This window comes from Carassius gibelio, chromosome A16 (genome assembly GCF_023724105.1).
Source record: "Carassius gibelio isolate Cgi1373 ecotype wild population from Czech Republic chromosome A16, carGib1.2-hapl.c, whole genome shotgun sequence".
NCBI classification, from domain to species: domain Eukaryota; kingdom Metazoa; phylum Chordata; class Actinopteri; order Cypriniformes; family Cyprinidae; genus Carassius; species Carassius gibelio.
In genome coordinates, this window is record NC_068386.1 from 26,141,139 (window position 1) to 26,152,930 (window position 11,792).

Genomic DNA, 11,792 nt, shown 5'->3' on the forward strand with positions numbered 1-11,792 from the left:
AATCCATAGTGTTATTTAAACTACTGAATGTTTTGCTGAGTGTTTGTCAACTTTAGTGTGTGTGTGTGTGTATGAAATAAAACTGTTCATATTTTACTCTATATCAGTATATATTTAATTTAATTTAATTTAATTTAATTTAATTTTATTTTATTTTATTTTATTTTATTTTATTTTATTTTATTTTAGTATCACTGGACTGGAGTTTTGAAAAGGATATGCAGGGGGCTGGCTTGAGATCAGTGGAGGTGTCGGTAAGAACAGTACAGTCCAGTCTCTTCAATTACACAGCTTCTTTCTTTATTAGGTATGTGTTTGTGTGTATGTGTGTGTGTCTTTCAGAGAGAAAAACTTCCAAACAATTATTGTATTTGTTAATATTTTGAATTAGTTTTTTTGGGTTTATATATATTTTTTTTATCTTAATTTAAAGTTTTAGTAATTTTGTTGTCATTATATTATATATATATATATATATATATATATATATATATATATATATATATATATATATATATAGTTTAACTTATTGTAGTTCTAAATGAAATGAGAAATGTTTCCTTGTAAACTAGCTAGTGTTGTAGTAGTAGTTGTTTTTCTCGGAATCTGATGACAGAGAGAGAGTGTCTGAGCATTCGTTGATGATCAGATTCTGTATTCATGTTTTGGATGTGAACTCTTCATTAAGTTCCCGTGTGTTCCTGTGGGAGAAAGAGGTCCGAGCATACAATGGCCAGCACTGGAGCCCCGTGCGTCTGCTGCTAATTTGGCTCACAGGGGAGTGGGTGGCTCAGCAGGCCAAACGCAGGGCCTCTGACACAGGGATCGATCGCTTGCGGAGGGCTTGAGGGGCAGAAGCACAGGCCTCTCTCATTAGCTGACCGGACGAGAGCAGAGGTGCAAACTCAGCCGTCCCAGAGGAAAACACTGAGCAAACATACTGCAGCTCCTGCAGGGCCACGACCAGGACAACATCTCTGCACAGAGCCTTTCCCCAGTGCTGATCACACACCTCACACTGCGGACAAACATTATTTTATGTGAAAATTCACAAACTGTTCAGGTGTGGCTTGAGCAGATTTGCTCCAGGACGATGAGGTCAGTCAGATGTTCTCGCACATCACCGTTTTCTTCAGAGCACTGTCACTGTATGCAGGGCCCAAAACTAACATTTCACCACAAATATTGCTTTTTAAGCCATAAAGCTACATTATTAAATGTGCATTATTTCATTAAAAAAACTAATAATAATCAAATAATCAAACTGATTAATTAATTCATTCATTCATTCATTTGTTTGTTTCTTTGTTTAGTCATTTATTTATTTATTACATTGCAGAAATTAAACAAATCAATAAACAAATACTGTAATGCTATTGAACTGTAAAATATTTCATAATTGACATTTTTATTATAGAAATAATAATACAAATTATTATTATTATTATTATTATTATTATTATAACAAAAATCGTAATCAGAGTTACTATTGTAAAACAAAACCATATTTTTCATTTTTATTTGATTAACTGAAACAAAATAAACTTAAAAAAAATACTTATTTTATCTCAAGTTAGTTTTTTTACATTTACATTTTTTATTTAGTTTAACGTGATGTAATAATATATATATATATATATATATATATATATATATATATATATATATATATATATATATTACTGCGAACCATGCAAAGATCTCAGCACTTCATTCTGAACACGCTGCGTATCAGATTACATATTTATATAATTACAACATGTTCTTTGAGATTTGATAATCGCATTAAACTGTATTACATTCTCAGACCTTATAAGAATGGACTAAAATGTTACTGATCATTTGGTGAGCAACACTTTCATATACTTATCAAAGTCATCACATTTGGTGCTTGGCCAGAGTTCATTGAAGGCCCTGACTGTAGGTTCTTCAGCCGTCTCCAATGCTAATGTCCTGTTGTGTTTCTCCAGAGCTTCAGGTTTAGATGACCTAAAACTTTATCTGCTTCATTCAATCCACTTCTGTTCATTTCAGTGCACATCTGATCAGTGCATTTCCTCGGAGTCAAACTCAGCAGCGCTCTTCCATAAATGAAAATAACTTTTTAATCAAGTTAATTGCTCTCTTCCTTCACATACCTCTTTTAAACCGGCGCACACAACCCCACGTCAATTTAAAGTGTAAAATTCAAGCAGTTAAGCAACAAGATTGTGTCCTCCTCACTAATTAATTGGACAGAAAGGACTGATTCAGTAGTTTTACAGCACAAAGTGGCTGCTTATACTAACAAGTCTCAGATAAAGGTGTCAGGTAATGAGAGGAGAATCTCATCAGGGCCGGAGTTTACATCTTCAGAACAAAACAGAGCGGCCTGAGGTAGTAATCACCATAATGTCAGCTTATTTATATTTGTGTTTAAAGGCCCTGCATAATCAGGCTTCTTCACGAGGACGAGAACGAAGAACAAAGAGACAGTGGAGGTAATTGGTGAGAGGCCTGTTCCTGCGTCCCACCGGCACATGGTTAAAGAGATGAAACACGGAGGAAATTGATACTCGATGCTCTTCAGGAAAATCTCCCTCCAGACTGCAAACGCTGAGCGGAGCTGGGGAATCGCTCGTATTGCTCGTCGTGCTCATTTTCTGCATTAAAAAGTCTGCAATATTTGACAAGCCTGCTTACGACTGTCTTTGAAAGCATTTTTAATGACTCTCAAAGCAGTGCTGCATTATATTGAGTGCCAGCTTCCCATGATATTCATACATTAATGGGCTTTCCAAGGCTTCCAAATGAGTCTCCCTAACAAGGCGACATAAACAGATGTCATTGAAGCAAATTCATTCCCCACTCAGGGCAAATTGCTCGTAAGGAAAGTCTCTGGCCAGAGCACCATTTTCTGCGGTGGTTTATCAGCGTTAGCTGCATATTTGAGGCTCTTAATTGGTGACATTTTGTCCTCGCCACTGTTCTGCTTCAGTCTTTTGGCAGTCACTCACCTCTATTTGAAAATGACAGGAATATGTAGAGGCCACTTTCCGGCTTTTCTAGATGTGGATTCATGTCTAGTTGGGTGGAACGCTTGAAAGGCCCTGGATTGGAGACGACTGGATGTCAAAATCATTTTATTTTATGAGGCTTTTTTTTTTTTTTTTTTTTTTACTGTGAAATTATTGGATGTACAAAAAAGTTTGGGATGTTTTTGAAAAAACAAAAAAAGTCACCAAGGTTACATTTGTTCATTTAAAAAATACAGTAAAAAAAAAAAGGTAAATATTATTATTTAAAATAGCAGTTTCCTATGTGAATATCTTCATTTATTTCTGTGATGCTCCGCTGTATTTTCAGCATCATTCCTCCAGTCTTCAGTGTCACATGATCTTCAGAAATCAGAATAATATGATGATCTACTGCTCAAGAAACATCTCTGATTATTATGAAACCGTTGTGCTGCCCAATAATTTTGTTGAAACTGTGATATATTGAAAAGTTTAGCTTACCATAAAAAAATACAAATAAATTAACACTTAAATTTACATTTACATTATAATTTAAAGGACATAATTTATTTTGTATATATTTTAAAATATTAGAGTAGAAAACATCTATTTTAAATTGTAATAATATTTCACAATATTATTGTTTTTTATTGCCTCCAATAAGTGTTGCTCTGATTAGAGACTAATAGACTTCTTTCAAAAACATTAAAATATCTAAATGATTCCAAACTGTATTAAATAAAATTACTTTGTTTTTCAACCAGCATTTCTGTAAAATAGAAAGGTTTTCTGTCATTATAAATATCTGTCCACAACTAATGAATCCTTGCTGAATAAAAGTATGCATTTCTAAAATAAAATCCAACTGATCACAAACGTACTTATTTTACTTAAACGAATAGGTGCGCTATCACTAAGCGCCCAATTTGACGGACGCGGGTCATTGTTGGTGAGAATCCAAAGAGGAAGCGTGACTGCTGCGATCGCTCTGGGGTGTGTTTGCTCCTGCCATCTACACAGGTTACTCCTCTGACTGAAACCAGATGGTTCTCTTCAGATATTATCATCTAGCCTCTCTAAAAAAAAGAGGGCGGGGGTCTTTCACACCATGCTCGGAAATCTTCAGCTACTTTGTAATGCTGCACATTATTCATGCCACGACATGGGGTCCCGCAATTCAAGCTGTCTGTTTACTCGAAAGCTCGAAGCAGCTCCATGTCCAGAAGCTCTGAGGGTCCAGCTCAGGGCTAATGTGACACCCGAGGACTAATCTTCTTAGTGGACCAGGATAAAATGAGTATCCATTACCGAATCAACCTTCAGCCACCCCTCCTCTCGAGCCAGTGGCCCTCTGATAGCCAGCCATCAGACAATTGCTTGATTGGGCCCTTAATCAGGTATTAGCCACTAAAGCTGTAAGGGAAAGCAGCTAATCTCCAAATTTTCTCCATCTGCACTTGCAGACCCAACTGGTTTGGCCCTGCTAGATCAAAGATGGCTGGTAAAAATCAGATTAGGGAGCGGAGAGGGGGGCGAGGAGCAGGCCAGAAGGGGCACGACGGGCCCAATCCAAGAAGAGCCCCGCTTTCCTGGCATAATCCTGAAGCTAAGCTTGCTGTTTGAAGCATGGGGTCTTTGTGCTAGCGCTTCAAGAGAGTGGAAGAAAAGAGGTAAACCAACCGCTCTTAGTTTCACATGTGCGTGCAACATTGTATGCCAACACATATGCAGAACGACTGGGAAGAAGTCAGGTAATGCCTGAAACCCAGCTAACAGGAAACGTTTTCGGCATGGTTCTGGACAATCTTTGTCCTGTAACATTGAGAGAACATTTGTGCAAAGTTCTCTCAATGCATTAGCACAACATTATACATTGCTTCTGGAAGTTTCTTTCTAAAACATTTCAGTTGGACGTTTATATAGCGTGTTTAAAATGTTTCTGTTTAGTACTTTTTTAAAGTTTTTGCTGTTCATTTACTGTTCAACCACATTCCAGGGCCTGAAAGAACAAACAAGATCATGTCCATGTGTTATTATGTGTTCACAGATATGCGTGAGTTTCTTTACAAAGTGGCATGGTCAGCTACTGGTCTGGCACGACTGATACAGCATGTTTAGTCATTTTCGTGGATCCGTGTGAATAGGACAACGTTGCAGTGTGTACAGTATGTGAAACTTTATAAAACGCAAAGGAAAAAGGATTACTTAATTAGTACGTCTCCCCTTAGAAAACATTCAAAAGTAAAATTCCTGTAATCATAGTTGGGGAAAGTAACTTAAAAAAATAAAATAATGCATTACAATATTGTGTTATTTCCTAAAAAAAGTAACTAATTGTGTTAGTTACTTTTATGAAAAGTAATGTTGCATTACTTTTGCAATTCATTTTTTTTTCTCTAAATGTGAAAGCAAATGAAATATTTCCTTGATGCTTTCTCTAACGTGCAAAAAAAAAGACAATTTTTATTTATTTATTATTTTTAAACAACTAGAGAGATTCTAAGATGTTCAAAGAACATTTAGAAATAATATTAATGGGAACATTAGTAAAACATTACATATTTCTGTAAGCTGGGGAAGTATGGGTTTTCTGAAGCACTGCTAGGCTTTCCTCGTGTATTATTAGCAGTAATTTACTGTATTTGCCAGTATTGTGGAAGCAATTATCACTTTGGAGGGGGGCAAGATTAGTGTGTGAGATGGCAGTCTCCTGTCCTGTGAACACAGAGTCATGTGGACCAGCGGAGATCAGAGTCATGTTCCTGATGATGACCTCGCCTCAGATCCACTCCAAACACCCCGAGCGCTTCTACATCCACTGGCTTTACTGTCCTTCTGGATCACACACACACACACACACACACACAGAGACACACACACAGACACACACACACACACACACACACACACACAGACACACACATACACACACACACACACACCAGCAATTGATAGAGCCTCTAAATAAAAACAAGCATTTCTGAAAAAATGATAGCATATTTGTAAACAGTGTTGTTTATTTCACTGACACAGATTTACTTGTTGTACATCACATTAGTGCATATCACATCAACCTTCATTTTTTTTTCTCAATTTTGAACAAAGACGTGTGTGTGTGTGTGTGTGTGTGTTTATTTATTTATTTTTGTCATGCAAAGCTGATGTCCATTTACCTTTATAAGTCACATGAATGTAGTCCATTAGGGCTTTATTGGCAGTGAATGAATGAATAATCAGGTTGTAAAATTGTTCTCAGACACCATTGTTACACAAAGCAAAGGTTTTCCTTCAAAAGCTTAAAGCTTCAACATGAGAGTTGCTCTTCATCACTTAATGTCTAGCAAACACTGTTTTCAAGTACTGACAGCTGTCGAGAAATAATCCAGATTTCATAAAGTCACGGTCCACTAACTGAACTCATTAATGTGGATTGTGTTGATGTTGAGAGGAATAAAGGTGAAGTGCAGTGTGAAGAGGATCGAGGACTGAGGGCAGAACAGCCCTAAAATCACAGCAGTGAGTGTGTGTAAGTGTGTGTGTGTGTGTTAGGAGGAAGGGGTGAAAGTAGTGAAATGATTATTGACCCGAGCCTATTTACTTCACACTTTTCAGTGATTGCTGTAAAAGCAAAGGTGTCTGTTTAATTTCGGAGGCCGAGTGTCAGGGGAGTCCTGCTCTTCAGTTTGACTTCTGTGTGTTCAAGGGTAAAGAGCTCTACAGCCGTGCCATAAACACACTGACTTCTGAACACACAGACAGCAGAATCAGAAACAGAAATAAAATCATTAAATAAAATGTAGTCTAAATCTACTTACTCTGTTTACTATTGTAAAGGGTTGTAGGAACTTGCCAATTGACAGAGTGGAATTAGAAAGTATCTGAACCCCTAAGCGACACTTAAACTTGTCTTAATGTAGATTCGATACATGCCATAATACAATTCCCAAAGAATATTTTTTGCATTTGTTAGTTATGTAAGAAGCACTTGTACAGTGTGCTTAAGAATGCTATTTAGTATCTAATAGCAAACAGACAAGGCTTTTAAGAATAACAGAATCAGTAAACAAAGCTGAAATAAAGTTCATTAGCCTAACTCTACTTATTTAGTTTTAATATACACAGTGGGCTTAAAAAATGTTTAAAAAATGCTAAGCCACACTTAAAATAGTATTTATTTTAAAGAAAGGTGCAAAACACTTTACTCAAGGCCATTAGCTTTTAAACTATAAAGCAATGGCATAAATAAATAAATAAAAGACAAAGGGGAATTAAAAGACAAAGCTAATTAAAAGACAATGGGGAAAACATATTTGCTCTGTTTAATTATGTAAGAAGTACTACAGACTTAGTTTGAGGAAACTATCATTAAGTGTGAATTAACAGTGTTGACATAAATACCTACTTTAGACTATATGTGCTCATTTACAACAGCTTTGAATGTGGCTCATCAGCAGAAAGTCTCCGTTTCATGATTAGGAACCGTGCAGACGTCACACAAGGCTGTGTGTGGAGGCAGTATTGTGTCTCTAGCTGAAATCAGTTCAGTAAACGCAGACGTCTCTCCTCTCAGAAGGTCACGGAGATCGTGGCACCAGGATCCTCGCTGCCTCTCTTCGATTGTCTGACTTTTTCTCCTTCATTACCGCTAGCAGCTGTGAATAAGACGCCCGCTCTCTTCTTCCCCCAGATGAACTCACTAAGTGCTGTTGAGCAGTTTTATCAGAGTAGCTGGAGGACTCCAGGGAGATGCACTGCCTCCTCTGGCCCTGAAAATTGATATTGAACATGGGGGGAGAATCTCACGAGCTGGTAGCAATTAGCTAAAAAGGATTTGCAACTCTCTGTGATTCATCGCACAAGAGATCGAAGTCATTTAAAGAGACAATTTTGACTCGCTCTTGCCCTCCTTTCAAGAAACTGCTCTGTTAGTCCCTTACACCCTAGTGTGACATTTCCTATTTTAAGGCCTATTTCTCTTCCTGAAAAGTTGCAGTGTGCTGTGCCACAAACAGGGCCTTTGATTTGTTCGTGTTTGCTCACCTAACACCGGGCTGTGAGCTTCATATCGGCTGCTCCAGGTTTGACTTGTGAATTGGCGGAGTAATGAGACGAGGAGGAGAGTTCATTAAGAAAGAGAAATGTTTGCCATGGCTTTAACAAACACATGGCTGCTGAACTGCAGTCGAGTCCTCGATCTGTGCTTTCTCTGCACACTCCACAAATATTTCAGGCAATTAAAAGGAAATCTGGGCTCTAATAAAGCCAGTGTTCAGCCAAGTTTCATTTATAGTGCTTGTGCACACTCAGAGTTCATTCTAGCCCACAGCGTTTTGCAGACGTTTTTATCCACTTTAAAGAGACAATGATAAACTGTTCCTCCACCTTCATTATTTTAATGCATGGGGTCAATGTATTTTTAGCCAAGTAGACTTTCATTAGACTTTTTTCCACATTTACAGTAGCTGAATTTTGTAATGAGATAATTTGTGGAAGGTTTCCATGTGTGTTTCACATATGCTAGCTGTTTTAAATACTACATTCAAATCCACAATTAGATTTAGTAGGTAAGTAAATAGCATGTTTGCTCATGGGGCTGCTATTTGTCCACAATAAATAAATAAAGACAGCAAATATCATTTTCTGTCATTCGTTTGAGTTCAGTATATTGATATGTTAGTAAAATCATTCAACTCTAGCACTTTATAGTTATAGTATTTGCATGTGTTTCTTTAATTAAATACTTCACCATAATGCACATTTGTTACAGTTGGGTATCTGCTAGTGTAGGAATAAATCGCTCGAAGAGGATCTTGATCACATTAGGAATTTACTGAACATTGAAGGAGAATAACAGACAATATACAACACATTAACATCGGCGGATGGCGCGGACTGAGTGTGAGCTGCGGGACAGACTGGCACCAGCAGAGTCGAGGAACTGGCTGGTCTAGGAAGAGATGAGAGAGGAAGGATGGGATGAAACACTGGTGGATCAGGGCTGGACAGAGCCAGCAGAGAGACAGGAAGTACGGAGCTGGATTGAACCAGCGGAAGTGGAGCAGGGGAACTGGCAGGTCTAGGAGGAGGTGGGAGAGGGAGGCTGGGAGGGAATACAGGAGATTCAGGGCTGGGCGGAACCAGCGGAAAGCGAACTCCATGAAAGCGGCGAAATCCTCTCGGGGACCGTTCGCTGGTAGGCGTGCCTTACACTGTTGGGGAAGTGGGTAAGGCACGACAGATAGAGAAAGTCCCTGGTATGGTCCTCCAGTGAACGGTCCAGTTGCTCCAGGCATAGGAGTCGGAGTGCTGGGATCGCCATTCCAGGAGAGGGAAGAAAACAAACCAAAAAGAAAGAAAACAACCGCTAACTAAACTGTTTGGGTCCGTGATCCTGTTACAGTTCAGTATCTGCTAGTGTAGGAATAAATCACTCGAGGAGGATCTTGATCAAATGAGGAATTTACTGAACATCGAAGGAGAATAACAGACAATATACAACACATTAACATCAATACATCAGGTTAACTTAGCATTACTACATCACAATAACTTACAATAATCATGGACAAGGAATAACTGAACAGAACGGGTATTTGAGCACACAGGAGGTAATGAGGGAACTGGAGACAGGTGGGGATCAATCAATTGCATTTGAATATTTATAGATTACTTGCTACATTTGAAATTGTTTGTTATGCCTGGCATTACATAGGATAATTAATGCATAATAAATAAAGAAATAAATAAAGAAATAAATTAAAAAAAACTTTTAAAATGCATTATTAATGCTTCCGTTAAACTTTTACTATTAATTTGAATCCATACATCCAAATTATCATTAAAACTGTGTTTTATTTTCATTTCTTAAATGAATTGTTAAAAGCATTCAGTTGTAAGTGGTGAAGGCATAAACAATATGGATTTTGACTTCCTTATGTTCTGTTTTGTTCCTCAGTGAGGGTTGTATCATAATAAATGAGATTCAGATGGAATGCATAAGGATTATGTCACCCATAGACATCATTTCAAAAGCACAGACTCATGACCAACTCTCTTAAAGGCCCATGCGTGATTACCTCCGGAGGAATTATCATAGAGAGGGTGTCTGAAGTCTGCTGTCAAACATGACCCAATCAGACACAGACACCACCGTCTTATGTATAGCGAGCTCACCCAAAAATGATGACGTGTCAACGAAGCTGAGTTTGCACTCGCGGTAGACCCATGTTTTGTACAAACAGGCGGCGCTCGGGATCTCATCAGCATGCGTGGACTGGCAGGTCCGCCCTGGTGAAAGCTATCGTTTAAGAATTGAGCGGTGGCCATTAATAGAGCCAGAAAGATGACAGATGACTTCATATGCCATGCAAGCAGGCCCAGACAATAGCTTTAGCTATGACAGATTGCCTGGCTGTAACCCACTTTATGTTAAACTCATTCTCACTGTCCAATTTCACAAGCGTAATTTTGTTCCTCTGCATGGCATTGTCCTCGGCGGAATAACCGAGTTCTTTTGGTAATGATTCCCTTTTCTATTGTATTGTTTTCTGCATAATCGGACCGGTAGTCAAGGGTTTGGGTGACACAGCCATCTGTCAAGTTCATTTGCTTTGTAAGGTGTGCTCAGAATAATGGTCCATACAACTGGAGGCTATCCGTTATCAAAGAAGAATATCCCCCGTACCTCGCTCGATGCGTTTCCCCCTCCTCCCTTCCTCTTATAATGCTATACCCTTGGCTCCATCACCTCATTTTTTTCGGCAGCTGTCACATGGGCATCTTGTATTATGAAATTTAAAGCCACGATTCAATTAAGGGTATGAGTTATCATCCTTACCGGCTCACCTCTGCTCCGTGGGGGCGGCTCCGCAGACTGCAGCGCTCACCAGAAATGATCTGCCGCTCGTTGAGCCTGTCAGCTCTCATTTGGGAGAGTCCAGTTTAATCTGGACCCGCGCTGAAATCTCATACTGCCACCGCTGCGTTTTCATCTGTCTTGCCTACGAGAGCCAAAAGTTGACTGCTGAAATACACTGTCTATATTGAGCGGGTTGCAGCGACCGGGATGGCGAAGGCGTGCTGTGCGTTTCCCGAAAGCCTCTGGAAGACACGTGGGGAAGCAGGGAGCAGGCCGTTCCATGGTGGGACATAAAAACTGCGTGATGATATTTTCTGTAGCTTATCTCTTTATGGTCCCCTTAATGTGCTTTACTATTCCATGCATTAGGTTGCACTTGTGATGCTGATTCATTGGCTCTGTTCACAGAGCTGTTCTTACAGAAGACAATGTTAAAACACGTGTTTCATGACCCAAAGCCCCTTCATGGCATACGGCTTAGATGTGAAGGCGCATCTATCTATAACATTGCTTTCTCCAGTGAAAAAGTGTCTGCACTTGAATCAATAGAGAAATATGCACAGATCCAGCACCTCAAAAGCAGATCAAAATACTCTTCACAAATCAATGACCAGCTGTGACACTTCTGAGCTCTCCAGGCAACCCTTATAAGTGGTTTCAGATTAGCACTTCATTTTAGTTGAGCTAAAACTGGCAAACGTATGAAGTGTCTCCCAATGTGTACACTTCTACACTATTGTCTGTTATATTGTAGTACACATAACGTGAGTAGTGTTTTCACACTGACAAATCCAATAAGAAAAAGTGCACTTGAAGGTGCACTTAATTAGCCAAAACCAAAGTGTGGAAAGTTGGACATTGTTGCAGCTTTCCTTAAGTATCTGAAGGGTCCCCAATGTTGGATGACAAAATAACCTTATAAATTCATGCATATTTGA